We start from the raw sequence: 18432 nt of genomic DNA on the forward strand, positions 1-18432 counted from the left end.
TCACTGTGTAACTGCTGTGAATTCACAGTAACTGCCGTCTCCTTACAAATGTTCATTAGATTAACCACACTTATACAGACTGTATATAACTACCAACTCCCAAGTCATGTTGATGGATTGCCTATATTGGCTGGAAATATTAATTTCCAGGGAAAAGACACAGGCAGACTCTGCTTACAGGATGTGATGCGACAACACTAATGAAATATTGATGTGTCATATTTGTCCAAGGTGTATTTCATTGTTATGGGAAAAGAGAATATTAAAATCATGATGACCAATTGGAGTGGTGATTTCTATGACTTTGTGTATATAATTTGGAATTTTGTACAAATGTAGGCCAATAAGGAATATATGATATCATTTCATTCTTTTCAAAGGTTTATTTGCATGACGCACAAACAGACACAATTGAAGGGTACAAATGTGTTGTGCATGAAACGAATTCAGACGTGGTGCAGATGTGTGTCACAAGTTGATCTGGCTGTAGGCTGTGGCACTTGGCCAGAGGTGGCGCTGGTTGACTCGACTCCATGTTAGTGCATAAAGTAAACTGCTCGCTGTAGTTGTGGAGCAAAAACGCTGAGACCGGAGAAATAAAACGTGCGAGGGGAACGATAACAACGACAAGAGTCTCCCGATCGTTTACTCTTGCTGTCCCGTGAACAACATCGGCGTGGTATTACTTGTTTGCTGTTTTCGCGATCGCGTCACGCATGAGGATATCACCAGGTAAACTCGCCACATTTTTAAACATTTTGTTGTTCAACAGCATCAAGACTGACGGAGTGTGTTTGAGATAACCTCACAAGTGTCACAGGTGACACATTTGGCGTTTTTTTGCTGGTTTGTCGGTAGCAGCTCCTGAAACGCAAGACTGTCACACAACTGTTCGACCAACGCCAGTTGATCTAAACGCCAGTAGATCTGGAACACCTGCCGTTAGATCAGCGCCATCTTAAAAGACATTACTGGTGGTGATTCTGTATGGGCTCAAAATGTGGTCATAAATATTTTGTACTTGTAAAAAAGATGTGTGTGTGCGTAAAAAAGATGTGTGTGTGCGTAAAAAAGATGTGTGTGTGGACTTAGAAAAAAAACCCCTGCAAGTTACAAGTACGGATTTTGACCCTATTTTTCTTTCTTTCATCTGATTGGTCAATGTCATGTCAATCACAAATGTAACAATCCAATCAGAGAACAGATGGGTTTGGCTGTTGGAGGGGCGCTTTTATGAACTGCAGGTCCTTGAAGGGTGATACAGTTTGAAGCTGGAGGATCACTATATAAATATCCGATAGCAGCTAGGTCCCCTAACTTTCAGTAGCTGTTGAAAGGATAAAGTTGTGGTATATCAGTGGTTAGAAATACCATTATTACTTTAGGATTAGTTTAACACAAAGTCAGGGCCGACCCAGGACCATTGCTGTGAGTCACAGTGCGCAGCATAAAAGTCCTTTCACATCGGACACAGGATGTGCTGCTAATGCTAACTGCTAACTAAAAGCAAAGGATCCAGAATTTGTTACGCTGGCTGCTGGGCTCTGTGGGTTTTTGCAGCAGCTCTACCTGTACTAGATGCACCTGCTCCTTGTCTTTTCTATCTCTGACTTTATGTCCTCTACAAGAGTTTGTTTTTTTTGCTGCTTCTTCAAATGTTCAATAAAAACATGTATGCTAATTCATAACGAAGAAAGCTTTGTAATGAAGACTGTCATTTCCAAAACACTGCCCGCCCCCACCCCGCGGTCCGCAGCGCTGTTGGAAAGGCTGTGGAAGTCCCTGTATTAAACACGTAGTCCTGTGACACAAAAATCACCAAACTCGGACGACCACAGACTGTTTTCCTTCGTGGTGATGAAGGAAAACGCTGGGTTGGCATGTAAAAGGGCATTTATTCCCTTCAAAGACCTGCAGTTCAAAAAAAGCGCCCCTCGACAGCCAAACCCATCTGTTCTCTGATTGGATTGTTACATTTGTGATTGACATGACATTGACCAATCAGATGAAGGGAAGAAAAATAGGGTCAAAATCCGTACTTGTAACTTGCAGGGTTTTTTTTTTCTAAGTCCACACACAAATCTTTTTTTACACACACACAAATCTTTTTTTATACACACACAAATCTTTTTTACGCACACACAAATTCTTTTTACACATACAAATCTTTTTTACGCACACACAAATTCCTTTTACACATAAAATCTTTTTTACGCACACACAAATTCTTTTTACACATACAAATCTTTTTTACGCACACACAAATCTTTTTTTACACATACAAAGTACAAAATATTTATGACCACATTTTGAGCCCATAATTCTGTTATTAATTGTGGAATCTGTTGTATTCTATCCACCTCATCAAATCATAATACTCAGTACAACATCTTCATTTGAAGGAAAACAAATAGCTGAACACAAATGATTAAAAAAAAAAATAAGGTCCTGCTGGAAGCTCCAAGCAGACAAAATGACAGGGGCTGAACAGAACGTACAGCCGAAAACAAAATTAGCTAAGAGAAAGAAACCCTGTAGACAGTTATTGATTTAGTAAGCTATATAATTATAATGTACTCACTCTGGATCTCCTCTCAGAATAACCCGAACTAAAGATCCCCCAGCGGAGGAGGCCGGCTTTGTAGTTGGACTAGGAGAGAGACCAAGCTGTCCGAGCTACGAGAGCCTATATCTTTCCAATCACGCATGAGAAACATAAACGTGATCTTCCGGAGACCAGAAGGGCAGCAGTAAGAAAGCTCAGCACAGTCACACTATATTTGTCACACCACAAAAGCCTCCGTCGTAGATAACAAGTATGATGACTGTGGCTATAATCATTACTCGGTAAGTCTACTTTCCGCTGTGTGCACGCGCAGTACTTCGTCTTCTTCTTTGTGGTTTGTCGGCGGTTGGCAATAACGACTCATTACCGCCACCAACTGGTAGTGATGTGTCCTGTGTGTCAAAGCTTCGAAGCGTGTGTCGGCTAATCTTGGGGGAGTTTTTGTAAAGCGCGTATCGAGGCTTTCTTTGATTACGTATGCAGTGACGTTCAAGGCCTCGCGGGCAGCCCGTACCATGTGACTGATTCAGGAACTGGCTCGCCGGTTCGCGCCAGATTCGAAATAAAATTGGCATCAAAACACAGCTGATTTCCCCCATCACATTGTGTTGTGGAATTAGATTACGTACGTGCTACATAGATACTTGAGCATTTCATCGTCGATAGAACCAGCAAGGTAGAGATTTTTTTAATCTCCTCTCTCCTTATCTCATCTGTTCTTATAAAGTATGCACACAGTAATACATATCCCAAATGATAAGTGGGTCATTCCTACTATTCGGTGCCATTTCAGTGTGATCACTCTTCATCAAAAAATACAAAATTTTGAATTATTTTAACATTTCATCTAAAAGAGGGATTTTCAACCTATAAGAAAAATGTATTGGTCCAGCTAAGGATATTATATTATAATATTTTTTAAAATCAAAGTCTTTACCATGACGTGCCAAATGTCCACCCTGTTACAGGACATTAAATTTTCTATTAATAACTGTTTTGAATGCACAGTTATAGTAATATTTACATTTTCTAAAAGCTACAATGTCCCTTTTTAAAATCTGCAAGGAAATTTCAAGGAAGTATTTTAAACAAGCATTATATTGAAAGAAGACAGGTTCAGTTTTAAGACACAGTGTAATTTCAAAAGATTGTTTTTAGATTCAAAGGGAATATTAAAAAAAAATTGGCTCCATTTTTAAGTAACTTAATTTTGCTGATTCATTCCCTCCCAATAACCAAAGAGACATGCATTATGTTTGTTGATTTGATTTAATTAACAAAAGAAACACACAGGTAACAGGGTGGACAGAGGAGAAACAGGGTGGACAGGAGGTAACAGGGTGGACATAACATCAGTGACAAAAAATACCACCTTAAAGAAACTTCAAAAATCTACATGTAGCAGACATTCATCGTTTCTCAGATTTTCTCTCAGTTGTCTGTAGGCTCTATACTGCCATCGGATATTAAAGACGTGCCGCCTAAATCTGAGTAGTCCGTCATGAAATTCCCCTGCAAGTGCATCCTCTGTTGTCATGACAGTTGTCTTCACTGTAATTGTTGACTTTTTACCAGATACCTCTCCATCATTTAATTTTTCATTCTCTTCTAGAGACCACTTGGTAAAGGCTATCTCTGTGTTGTTAGGAGGTCTCAAGAGTGTGTGTGTTGTACTGAAACAGTCTTTGCACTCACCATATGCACAGACTTTGGATTTAGCATCACACATTGTTGCATCTACCATCTCTTCAATGTGTTTTGTTGCTGACAGACCTTGGACATACAGGGCATTGGCCATGAACTGTAAGTTCTCATGTGTCCTGCACTGACAGGTTTCACGATCAGCTTCTGTGGGCACCACAACCCAAAATGGTCTTAAGGTGCAGAAACAAGAATATGAGACCTGATGCTCAGTTTCTGAAAGAAACTTATGGTGCAGATTCTTCAGTGAATCAGTTAGCAAACGTTTCTGTTTTTTTATTTTCTTTTGAGTTAGTTTGCTTTCGTCCTGTTGTCATCCGACTGACGTCATCTCTTAAGAAGAAGGCCTTTATTTTCTGCTTGCAATCAACTGGTAATCTATTGCTTTCCTTTCTTTCAAAGGTTATGAGCCCTCCATCTTGTCTTTGACCACGCTTTTTTGAAAAGCCTAGAGCTGTCTGTGCAGCCCTCTGTAGCCTGTATTTCTTTATAATTTTTCCTATTGTCGTTTTTGCAATAATTTGCCTCTCTCGTTCCTTTTTGGTGTTTTTGTATTTATTCCTGATTTCCTCAATGATTGATTCCTGCAGTAATAGTCTTTTCCTAATTGTGTTGCTAACTGTTTCATGACGCAGCAGTGCATCCACTTTAGAACGTGGGGATTTTTTTTCCCCACCCAAACGCTGGCACCTCTTCTTGTATTTTTCTTTTTTTCTCTTTTCCTTTTCCAACAAGGCCTTTAGCTCTTTAATTTCATTCTTGAGTCTCCTTCTTCCCTGTCTAATATTCCTTCGTCCAACAATGTATTGCCTACAACACAGGAAATATTGTCACAATTATTATATATATATGTTTAGATAAATGTTTAGATACAGTATAAGATAGACGTTGGATATTATATGTTTATAATGTATTAGGCAGGTAGACTCACACACACACACACACACACACACACACACACACTCACTCACTCACTCACTCACTCACTCACTCACTCACTCACTCACTCTCTCTCTCTCTCTCTCTCTTTTTAGGGCAAAATCACGTTTTATCATTCAAATACAAAATCTACCTAATCAGCAAAGCATTGAACTGTCAACTCTTCTTCTAACCTTGAGGGTCCTGGTTGCGGGGCATTTTCTGGCTCTAGGGAATATTCTGGACTTAGGGGAGGAGTATTCATAGCCTCAAATTCTGTCCTGCCTTTGGCACTAGCCCTCTGCTTTCTTTTCCTTTCTCGCCACTGCTTTCTCTGTGCTCTCTTCTGTCGTTCACTGAGATCTGCCACTTTCTTTTTTTCCCCTTCCTCTCTGTCCTTTCTCCACTTCTCTTTCTCTTTATTGAGATATATCTGTCTTCTCTCAGGGTCAGCATCACGACGTGCTCGGTAGCGCCGCTGCTTCTCCGCAGCAGACATTGGTGCCATTCCCTGAAAAATGTATACTATTCAAAATCTTCTAAAAGTATATATATACAGGTTAATAATAATTACCAATACACACTTGTATAAATAACCCTAAACACTAAACTTCTATCATCTTACGTCCCCCCTGTTACCATGTGTCCCCCCTGTTACAGTGCATAGCAATAACAGGGGTGACGGTATCAGGGGGGAGATTTTATGCTAAACTTAGCCATTACTACTAGTATGATGAACAACAAGCTAGTACATGGTGACCACTAAGAACCATTTTTAACATGTTTATTAGCCATATTATAAAAATTACAAAAAAAAAATTGTTTCCACTATTAATAAGCATAACAGGTTGGACGTGTTATGCTTTGCCACATTACAAAATCTTGCTAAAACATTGAAAAAAGGGTTGAATAAAGAGTGGTACTTACTCGTCTTCTTCTTGAAAGTTTTCCCTCCAAAATATGTTACATCCGGGAGTGTCATGTGACTAAAAGAATAATCAGGTGATGTGTTCTATGGAATTCTTATCAGAGTAACAGGGGTGACAGTTGATTCAGGGACACAACATTTTTTAAAGATTTTAAGTATTAAACATGCATTAATAATAAAAAAGAACATTTGATGAGGAACATTAGAAATAAGCCAATCCAGAAATGATGAAAAATCTAGATTTCTTTTTTTTTTTTTTAAGTTATATTTGTAACTGAAGTCGAGCAAGCATGACTGGGGACATGGTACTTTAGTGACTTGTGCTAAAATAAAAGTAATTTACTTTTAATGTATTTATCCTGTGTATATATCAATGTGTTCTATGGTAGAGGGGGGTTAAACATACAAGAAAATGGTTTAGAAATAAGCATTAGACAAGTTTTACACTAAATATACCATATTATGTCATTAGGACTCAAATGGCACCGAATAGTAAGAATGACCCAAGTACCATAATAAAAATAAACAACATGACTGACTTTAATTATCCATAAAATCATCACATTCTCTGTAAGATTAAGGTCAACTATTGAATGGTGTATATTTTAAAGACTTTAAAACAAAGTTAACGCTGAAAGTACTAACATCACTTTTTTTTTTTTGGACGATTTCTGGACGATTCTAGCACCAGTTTTTTACAGAACGTTGTGTGAAATCAAGGAAAATATGGAACGCCAGGACTGCCATAATGAATTAATTAAATACACCATTAAATCATTAGTTAAATGTGTCAATAATTAATTAAAATTGGAATTAATTAATTAAATAAATAGTTATGACACATGTAATTAATTAATTATTGACACATTTAATTATTTATGTAATTCACATTTTAATTAATTATTGACACATTTAATTAATTAATTATTGACACATTTAATTAATTATTTATGTATTTCACATTTAATTAATTATTGACACATTTCATTAATTATTGACACATTTAATTAATTATTTAATGATATATTTATTTATTTCATTTTGGCAGTCCTGGCGCCTGGCTCTCATCATGAAATAATTTTATCTGTCAGCCTCACCCATCAAACTCAGGGGGCGGGGTTAACGCTGATCGAGTCAAAACCATTGCTTTGGCCTGGTGGCCATTGTTTCTAGCACACAACAACCTGCATGTGGAAGCTAACAGAACTGAACTTTGAAAAACCCTGTTTGTGTGTCACCAAATACCGTTTTAATATTTTTTTAGCCGAGAATGTAGTGGTTTAATCTTCATGTGTCTGGTCGGTTTGTCAAGATACAGCCTCTTTGCAAAAGTGCTTCGATGATTTCGGAGATGTCTGCCCAGTCTCACGGCAAAGCGTGGGATAGACCTGTTCGCCTCGCAAGCAATCCCACCGACAAAGCGCAGGCCCCGGTACACAGCTGTAGTAACCCCCGCTGACTTCTTTTACTGCGGTTATATTTATCGGTGTTTTATTTCCTGATGTTCTTATGTGTCCTACGTGTTTCAGTCGCCAATTCTGAATTATAACTAACATTAAAAACATGTTTAAGGAGGAGAGAGAGCAAATAAATCTGTTTAACATCTGGTCTTTGGGTTTTTGTTCAGTAATCAGCGTGACCTGTGTATAAACGCGTAAAAGAGATAACGTTGGTGTTTCCGTCATGTAGTAACTGCTGGCTTTAGCTGCACAAAGGTTGTTCGACACTATGAAACACATACAGACTTCATGATGTTCGGCTAATATTTTTATAGTGAATATTAATCATGAGGGTAAACGGCCCTGTACACCACGCAGCGAGGTCAGCATATCCACGATATCCTCAGCTCCATGAGTTAACACAAAGTTTCCCAGCTGACTATCTAACTTCCAACTATTCCAGAGACGTGAAAATATACAGCATAAAGAAAAGTGTAAGAGACTCGGCAGCAGATTAGAATAACAGTTATACATTTAATAAATCACCAAATGAATCCAAGAAACGAGCAAACCTGTTCCGACAATTTGAATTTGTATTCCCTCAGCTGCAGACTTGCTGCTGTTTAAATGTTTGAAAAGGAAGATTAGATATAAACAAACGTCAAACATAGACTCAGTCTGCCTTCACATTTGATATGAGGCCAGCACGTATAGTGGCTGTGTCCTGTTTTAAGATCATACATGTAAAATTGTTGTCTGACCTCCGTCGATCCAGCCGCTCAGAGTCCGTGGTTACCATGGTTACTGCATAAGCAGCTATAATGTTAACAGCTGGCACTGAGGAAACCTACCGGCAGCATGGGTGTTTATGTTTTTCATTGCAAAAGAACTGTCTGAATGGTTAACTGAAGTTAACTTGGATAAATTATAGTTAAGGAGAATCACAGATAACGCCTACGTGAGCTGTGCGACTGTTCACCACTACACTGAAATCAGCAGGCTATTACTGAAATACACGTGCTATATCATAAACTATGATATAAATAGGGAGGTCCTATTAACATGTTTAGTTTTAAAGGACACCTTCCTGCCTTTAGTCTCCTTCATGAGCAGTATTAGTTTTCTTCTAACATCCAGAAGTCTGCACGATGTGTTTCATAGTTTGTAACAAGCCTTTGACAGGTAAACCTAACATGACCGAAAAAGCAAAAAAAAAAAAAAAGAGAGAGAGAGAGAGTATTGACATAAGAAGAGAAAATGCTCTCAATTATGGAGACAGGCAAATGGTTCATTTATGTTTGATGCGTGTTTATTCCTCCCTAAATATCGTCGGTGAAGTTCGCCATGCACGTCAGATTTTCCTGCGCATTTTTATACGTCTGCCAACAGAGAGAGAGGAAAAAATCACATTCTAACGGACAGCTGGTGCTTAGAATACAGTTGAAGAACTATTAAAAAACAGATGATATTTAGATGATAGTTCAGTCTAACACATGTGCCAGTGAACCATTAAACGTCTGTGAAACTATGCAGTTGTGAAACGTAACTTTAACTTCAGCCAAAACTGATTTGCTCAGTTGTAAATAAAACAGCGAAGTAAACGTGACCCGACAGACAGAACCTGAGTGAATGAAGTCCAGCGTTTAACCACTGAGAGCTAAAACTCAGCTGAGGTTTCAAAGCTGTGTGCCGGTGATTGGACATCAGCCGCTGATGAAGCTGTTCGCCTATAAAGTGCTCTGTAAGGAAACAAGCTCCAGCAGCTCTGCGCTCGGGGAAAACACTATATTTACTTATCTTGTGCAGAAAAATGCGCTGACATTGCTTTATATCGAGCACCGGCTGCCCAGTTAAACTGTGACTATCACCAGGTAACTAGGCGTGTTTCTTGAATTAGCAGCAGGTGTTAAACAGCTGACAGATGAGGAGGAGGATGCATGCAGGTAAACTGAGGGTCTGTTGAGCTGATCGCTGGTTTCGTGAGAAAAATGTCAGCTCGTTCTTTATGTTACAGAAGCACAGAGACACAAGACCAGGCGGAAAGAGACGATCGTTCGGTGAAAATGAGAATCTGCGAATGCAACATGTGGAACATGGAGAGTGGAATATGTAAACAAACCGGTTAACGTAACCCCCTCGGTGCACTCTGCATGCTAATTGTTAGCAGAGCTAGTGAAATCTCTGAAAACATCTGAGCACTTTTGCAAACATGTTCTATGTTGACAACCTGACCAGACATACGGCGCGACATTCGCGGCTAAAACACTGTTAAAAGTGTAGCTGGTGACAGAAAAACGGGGTATTTTAAAACTACACCACCACCATTGCTGCCTGTGATTTGATCTGCATTCTGGGATACCTGGCTGCCCCAAGTCTACACAAGCAATCGATTATCTAGGATCGACCTGTTTTGACTTACTTTGCACGGCAACCAATCAAATGTTAGAGAAGCTGCATGGGCAGCGTTAACCCCGCCCCCTGAGTTTGATGGGTGAGGCTGACAGATAAAATTATTTCATGATGAGAGCCAGGCGCCAGGACTGCCAAAATGAAATAAATAAATATATCATTAAATAATTAATTAAATGTGTCAATAATTAATTAATTAAATGTGTCAATAATTAATTAATTAAATGTGTCAATAATTAATTAATTAAATGTGTCAATAATTAATTAATTACATGTGTCATAACTATTTATTTAATTAATTAATTCCAATTTTAATTAATTATTGACACATTTAATTAATTATTTAATGGTGTATTTAATTAATTCATTATGGCAGTCCTGGCGTTCCATACGAAAAGGGCAGACTTCGATCAAATATGAATTCTGAAAACATTAATTTCCTGCTAAAACCAAGGAAAAACCCTGTATATCCCTCAAGCTATCGTCCAATATCCCTTATAAATGCAGACCTTAAAATAATCTGCAAAGCTCTCTCAAAGAGACTAGAGAAAATAAACCCCCTCTTAATTCATCCTGACCAAACTGGTTTCATAAAAGGTAGGCACTCATCAACAAATACTTAATTTGATAGATTACTCATACAGTAAAAACCTTGAAACTACAATATTTTCTTTAGATGCAGAAAAAGCATTTGACAGAGTTAACTGGAAATTTCTATTTGCAACTTTACACAAATTTGGTTTTGGATCCTCTTTCATTAACTGGTTAAAAATATTATATAATTCCCCAACAGCTTGTGTCAGAACAAATGACCAAACATCCTCCAGTTTCTGTCTCCTGAGGGGCACCAGGCAGCGATGCCCACTCTCCCCTTCACTGTTTGCAATTTTTATTGAACCACTAGCAGTAGCAATTAGACAGAATTCAGTAATTAAGGGCATAAAATGCAAGAACGTGGAACATAAAATCAGCCTTTATGCGAATGATTAGGGATGGGTACCGGTGTCCGGTGCCATCATGGCACCGGTTCTGACATAAACGGTAGTAACCAGACCGAAAAGCAGCGCACATTTCGGTGCTTTTTTTTTTCCTGAGCTGTGATACACTTTAGATTCTAGCCAATCGTTTTACGTTTCCGAGGATAGTAGGCGGGGCCAGGTACGTACGTTCTTAGAGCAGAGCTACAGATTAAAAATGCCCAAGACGAAGCGGTCAAAAGTCTGGCTGTACTTCACAGCAAAATATGCAAACTCAGCAGCCTGCAACAAGTGCTTTAAGCTGATACTGTGATACTGTCAAAGGAGGTAACACCTCAAATCTGATGAAACACCTGGCGACGCATAGCGTTTTTTTTTTTTTTAAAGCCGAGAAATGCGTCGTATTTGATAGCTTGCTGCGAGAATAGACCTCACACCGTGCACATCTACTGCGGGTGGGTTGCCTGTTATCGGACCCGGAGCAACATCCCCCAAAAACACGAAGAATGGAGTCCTGGCCCCTAGCCCTGCCAGTGTAGCAGAAATGATGACGGATGATGATGGCAGCAGCAGCCGTTCTTCTCTGCGTGAGAAGCTTTATGTTGTTCGTGTGTAATTTACATTGAGTAGGCTAACCACGTTATTACATTAATGCATGTAAGGTGAACTAGCAAACATCATCATAGCTACATGCGGCTGTCTTCTTGTTTGATGGCAGATGCTCCCTTCACCCTGGCCCAAAAGGCTAAAATGACCAAAGAAAAAGTGGAAAACAGCTGAACATGAGAGGTTTTTGGACAAAGTTTGTGTTTTTTCCGTTGTTTAAGCACTGCTTCCAGCCAAGAGTGATACCATATATGCCCCATAGCTGCTGAACATGAGAGGTTTTTGGACCAATTTTGTGTTCTCCATTCTTTAAGCACCGGTTTGAGCACCGTTTGAGCACCGGCACCGTTTCAAAAGTACCGATTTGGCACCGGTATCGGATAAAACCTAAACGATACCCATCCCTACGAATGATGTGTTACTTTTTCTCCAAACCTCACAAACCAATATCTCTGGGGTGATTGAATTTATAAACTCTTTTGCAAGAATATCAGATTACTCAATTAACTGGTCAAAATCTACAGTCCTTCCGATTAATTGCTCCTTCCATAATTCTTCTTCTACACCACTGCTATCAGGAAATATAAAATATTTAGGTATTAATGTTTCTCCCAAGCTTGCAGATCTGACTAAATTAAACCATATCCTACTTTTAAAGTAAGTAGAAGGTGATCTGGCTACATGGAACTGTCTACCCATATCACTCATGAGAAGGGATTCTGCTATAAAAATGATGGTCTTACCAAAAATAAATTTATTCTCAGTGATCCCAACTAAACTGCCACAAAATTGGTTCAGATGTCTAGATTGATAGATGTCCAAATTCCTTTGGAAAAATAAACCCCCACGTATAAGCTTAAAAACACTATAAAAGACCAAGATTAAAGGAGGATTAGAGCTGCCTAACTTTCAGCACTACTTCTTAGTCAACAGGCTTCAATTTATCTCAGGATGGCTAAAACACACCCTCTTAGATTAACCTTGGTTAGATGTAGAACAAGCACTCTGCAATAATCTAGAGATCTCAGACCTACCATTTATCAGCTCAAACATCCAACGACATGAATGCTTCAAAAGCATCAACATCAGCTCTTCTCTGACAGCATGGTGGGAGTTTCTAAAATTGACGGAGTCTTCACTAATCCCATGCAAACGTACACCTATCTGGAACAACCCTGACATATTACAAAATAATAATATGATAAACCTTTCAGATTGGAGTGGTAAAGGAATCAAATATTTAGAACATATATTAGAAGGAACAGAATTTATTTCATTTGACAGACTAGTTACACAATATGGGATCAACAAGAAAAGATTTTTAGAATATCAACAAATTAAATCCATAGGAAAAAAGAAATTTAAACCAGGTCAAGTTGAACTACAAACACCACCAAGTGTGGTTCAATTTCTTACTCTTAAAACCCCCAAATTACTTTCCAAAATATACAGAATGCTTTCTAAAACAGATGAGTCAATATCACTTCCTATTGCAAAATGGGAAGAGGATTTATCAGTTAACTTAGACCAAAACTTCTGGTCTCAGATATGCTTAAAAACCTTTCGGTAGGGATGCACCGATACCGATACTGGCATCGGGTATTGGGGCCGATACTGTAAAATGTGTGTGTACTCATACTCGTAAAAGTTAACCGATACCATGAACCGATACTAACTTATTTCATTAATCAGAGGGTGGGATGTCATTTCTGTTGTAGTTTTTTAGATTGGCCACTAGGGGGACACCTCGCGCTAAACAGGCACATGGTTAGGCGAGTGAGACTGGCAGCTCCAGATAAAAAAGAGAAACTGGAGGCTGCTGTAGCTAGGCTAAGCAAAATGTCAGCAGTGTGGAACGGAACAGCCAACTTTAACTCAGGTTTTGGAAAAACGATGAAAAATGTCAAGAGAAAATCCACGGGCAGTTTAAATAACAGAGGCTCTGACTCATTTTATCGCTCTGGATGACCAGCCAATGCCTGTGTTCTGACAAAACGTCCTACCTTGTCAAAACATCCTACCGTAGCGTAAATTTATGGTCTTATCTATCAATCCGTGCTACCTTATCAGAATATGCTACCTTACGTAGTTAATGGCTCGGTCGTATAGGTAGGACGTTCAGATGGCCAAATCACACTTAAAAACTTTGAGTTATTTCGCTAGGACGTTAAGAACATGCTTCCTGCTGGGATTTATTTAGGTAGCATGTTCAGATGGCCAAATCACACTATTAAAACATGGTTCCTGCATAGTTTTATTTGGGTAGCATGTTCAGATGGCCAAATCACACTATTAAAACATGCTTCCTGCTGGGATTTATTTGGGTAGCATGTTCAGATGGCCAAATCACACTATTAAAACATGCTTCCTGCTGGGATTTATTTAGGTAGCATGTTCAGATGGCCTCCAGCACACAATCATCTAATGTTGACAACAAATGCAAAGAGACATGGAGGGGAAAAGACAGCTGTTTATATTAGAAGTTGTTATGTGTTTTCCTTACATTTTTTGCATTTATATTCTTGGTTGCTCTCTTTATATTTTGCACATGCAAAATGTGCCCATCTTTGGCAAGATTCACACTGCACCTGGAAAGGAAAAATAAATAGCTCATATTATGTTTGGTGAATACTATTAGTCAACATTTTAAACATGATTAGCAAGTAATGATACTAAGAGTTATGTGTTTCTTTTGTTTTGTTTTGTTTTACCATTTCAATCATGCTGCGGTCAGCGTCATTTTTTTGGAATCATTCATCTTAGCAGTGGGATTTACATGAAAAGAGAAACAAATTAAGTTTGAGTGAAAATGTAAATTTTTTTGCACTCTCTGGTCAACTGACTCAGTGAATCAAATGACTCAAAACACCCGATTCACTTTGGTGAGTGACTCATTAAAACTCGATTCAGTAAAAAGAATCAAATTTACCATCACTAGAACCAGTAGTCCATGTCCGTTGCTATAACAGTAGTTCATGTTTAGAATAAAAGATCCCAGCTCACTGACTTAATAGGGGCAATAGTGTGCCTAAAATGTTACGTAATCTTGCTGATCGATCTTTTACTTTGTGGTAATCTTAGATGAGTAGCTTTATGGACAAAAACCACCAGGTCATTCAGTGTTCCCTTAGTGCTAATGTGTAAGAGATGTTGGTGTACTATAACTGAAGTAATGTTGTTAAGTCCTTAAAGTCATATTATTTTATTGTCATGAATCTATTTTTATCTTTGTATGATACCTGATATATATGGAATATGGCTTAAGTAAACTAAAGCCTAAAATACTTAAGTAATTTAACATTATATAATTCACATATAAAACTAAGAATTGTAATTTTAAATGGTTTAAAAACATGTAGAATAGCATATGTAGGCAAGCATATTTCTCCTTTTTTTTTTTTTTTTTTTTTTTTATTAAGAAGCAAAGACAAGAAGGGGGGAAAAAGAAATAGGGCAGGGTTTGGTGGTTGAATCATCTGTCCCCACCAATGCCAAAACCTAATCTATGCCCTTGGATTGCAGAAAGTACTCTCTCTGTTCGTGTATTTAACCCTTTAAGACCTACCATAGAGCCAAGGCCGCCAGAGCTTATATTATATTTTTACATGCTGTGGAGCCATTTTTGGGAGCATTTCAAGTTGCTATACACCAATACAACCATTATAGCCCAGATTTTAATAATATGTATTCATTAAGTGCATAGTAATTACATAAATTGCAAAAAAGTGCAATAAACTACAAAAAAATTGAAAATCGTTTTTGCTTTTTTAACATATATTTGTAGTTAGAGAAATTTAGGAGGCTTATCCCTCAAAACTGTAAATACAAAAAAGTTGCACAAAATAGTTTCCCACCACAGGAAATTTATTTTGAGCGTCTTCATAGTTTTATTTTTGAAATACGCCAATTTTTATACACTGCAGGAAAAACGAAAATAAATATTATAATGCAAATTTGCAAAAAAGCAGCATATGCATCAAAATAAACTATTTCCAGCAGTGCAATATGAGTCCTAAGCATCCCAGAAACGACACAGAAAGTCATAAAGTCAAAGATAACTTTTAAAAAGACCAGTATAGGCCCTGAGGGTAAAAAAGACTACATTTCCGCGAAAATGACGTCACTTCCGGTTTCGGGCAGGTAATGGCGGAAATGCAAAAGTTCGCGCCGACGTCTATTCCAACGCAGGAAGTATTATGAACAGCTGATCGGATCGGCAAAGCGTGTTTCTGGAATATTATGTTTTTGTTCCTGCAAGCGCTTTTTATGCAGTTTTTGCAAAGCTTTATGTGGAAGGAAACCGTGACCTAGGACAAGCTGATGGCATAAGATGTAAGTACAACTCCTCCGGTTTCATATGCAAAAAAAATTTTTGCGCTAGCTTACGTGGTTGCAGTGCTACTGGGATTTAAAAATAGTTACGCAAAACAGAGCGTGCCCGCTCCGATCGGCTCTAAAGGGTTAAGGGCTACAGCAGATGCAGCTGTTTTGGTGGGAAAGAAGCAGCCTTTGTGATTGGTGGATTCAAATTTAGCAGCTCCAGGCTGTTTGACTGACCTAGACACACAATGGCCAAACTCTTAAAAGCGCCAGTGTGTGTGTGTGTGTGTGTGTGTGTGTGTGTGTGTGTGTTTCGATGACGCAAATTTCGGATGATAACACCTACTTCTTTCTGGCAGAAATCATCATGCCCCTCCCATGTAATACCTGTAATCGAGAGTATAGAGTATGTCTGGGGAGTGTGAATGGGTGTATAGTGTTCATTTCTGTTTTTTCTCCATGTTGGGCGAGTGCTGAGTATTTGTATTTCTGTTAATAAGGGTGGGAATGTATGCTTTTGTCTGTGTGTGACAGTTTGTCTATATCTATGAGTCAGGTCGAGTCCCCACCTCCGCCTAACTTGGAATATCTAGCCTACCTTCACCCACCTCACTACCTGCTGGTGGCCGATGCCCTCAGTCGTCGGTGAGTTGGTGGTTCTCTGCGTTCAGGGCTGAGCACTCGGGTGTTTATCCAGCTCACTCCTGATGGCTGCTTGGTGGGGCATGGCGCCTGTGGCCAGATCGGGCCCCTTCCGATGAGGTGGTGTTGCCTTGGGTCTCTGTGGCTCGGTCCACTCTGGTGCGACTTGCTACCGGCGGGCCCTGTGGGCTCGTCACTGCGGCCCTCTGTGGCTTCTGCACCGTGGTGCTGGGTGACCCCACATCTGCGGCTTTCCTCAGCTCTTTCAGGGAGGGTGGTGCGGTTGCCTCTCTGGTGGTCCTCCATTTGCACTGTGGATGTCCGGCCCTGGGTCTCCTCTGCGCCCGCTTCATGCTCTTGGGGGGTAGGGCTATGGCTCCCCAAACCCTCAAGCAGATCTTTGCATGGAGAAACCTTTTGAACTCAAGAGCGCTCATGTGCACAGTTGTACACAAGGGTGCTCACATACACTACAGTAGGTACCAAAAGTATTCAGATTTTCACTCTTTGTTATATTGCAGCCATTTGCTAAAATCATTTAAGTTCATTTTTTCCTCAATGTACACACAGCAACCCATAGTGACCGAAAAACACAGAATTGTTGACATTTCTCTAGATTTGTTAAAAAAGGAAAAACTTAAATATCACATGGCCCTAAGTATTCAAACCATTTGCTGTCACACTCATATATTTTACTAAGGTGCTGTCCATTTCTTCTGATCATCCTTGAGATGGTTCTACACCTTCATTTGAGTCCAGCTGTATTTGATTATAACCAACTGGTGTGGTTTTCCATAATGTTTAGTGAAAGAAGAGATCATGTCAGAATTTGCTTGTCTCATGTTAGCATTGTCATGATGGTACTGAATGTAAAATAGAACACATGACTCACAAACAGGGAAATAAACACAAACAGGAAGCTTTATTTTTGTGGCAAAAAATACTTTCAACTGCAGAAAAAATTAGAATCGTTTTTTTAAGGAGGCGTTCACGGAGCCATATCTTGACAAACACACACACACACAGTTGCTCTTTGTTCACATATATGCTTGTTTAAGATATCACATGTTAATGAGACTATGCATATTCATGTGTGTAAATAATAAAAGCAGCCTGCAGGGGGAAGCAAGTTGAAGTGAGTTGGAGACAACTGCTTCCCTCTCGTGAGTGAAAACTTGAGCTCTGTGTGACCTCGTTCCTGAGTGAGTTTCTGTTTATCCAGCAGTATCAGGGGTAAAACTCTGACAGGGGCGACATGGGCGGTTTCCCAGGGTGGCGGCGGCATCACGGGCATCTCCCAAAAAAAAGTTGCTCGTACTCATACTGCCCAATCATCAGCCAGTGCATTTTGGAGATGGCATAGGCACCGATCAGTTTTCTGCCGTCCATTTTCTGCGAGTAAAGGTACCCTCTGTTTGCAAGGTGCACCTGCTGCTTGCGGCACAGAGAAGAGAGGGCGGGGCTGCGGGGGATTATCTGGCTGGCTGGAGCGGCATCTAATAACCAACTTGCAAACTAAAACAAAATAAAAACAATCCAACAAACACGAAAACACCAGACATTGTGATACAGACTTATAATTTGCACCGATGTTTTTTCGAAATTCTATAAAGTGAGCGTGAGAGCCCTCAGTGCGCCTGCTTGCTGCTATGCTGAAGTCAAATTAAACTTTATTGTCATCTCCGCGATATACAGTACAGTATATAGAGAGACGAGACGACGAGGCTCCAATTACAGCACTGCAAGTAAACAAACAATAAAAATAAGAAAAGTAAGAAAATACATATACACTTTAGGACTAGTGGTAAAGGGATTAATGACAATTTAAAATTTTACAGTTTGATGATTTAAAGTCTCACACAACCTGTCGACAGAGGAGGGGGCCCTGCTGCTTCCAAATAGGGCACATTTCAATCATGATGTCGT

At 39.2% G+C, this 18432-nt stretch overlaps 1 protein-coding gene and 1 pseudogene across 1 annotated transcript in view; both read right to left on the reverse strand.

Annotated features, from left to right (window-relative positions):
* LOC146674190 (uncharacterized) overlaps positions 1-2900 on the reverse strand; it is a 57900-nt gene extending 55000 nt beyond the window's left edge. Inside the window, exon 1 of the mRNA XM_085394812.1 lies at positions 2582-2900. The gene's annotated coding sequence lies outside the window, so the exon portion shown is untranslated. The remainder of the gene's footprint in view (positions 1-2581) is intronic.
* A 1050-nt stretch (positions 2901-3950) lies between these two features.
* On the reverse strand, positions 3951-5951 carry LOC146674193 (uncharacterized; annotated as a pseudogene).
* Positions 5952-18432: the final 12481 nt, after the last annotated feature.

Source organism: Rhamphochromis longiceps, linkage group LG3 (assembly GCF_057381845.1).
Source record: "Rhamphochromis longiceps isolate RC_006_pf linkage group LG3, R_longiceps_female_GT1.1, whole genome shotgun sequence".
Taxonomy (NCBI): Eukaryota; Metazoa; Chordata; class Actinopteri; order Cichliformes; family Cichlidae; genus Rhamphochromis; species Rhamphochromis longiceps.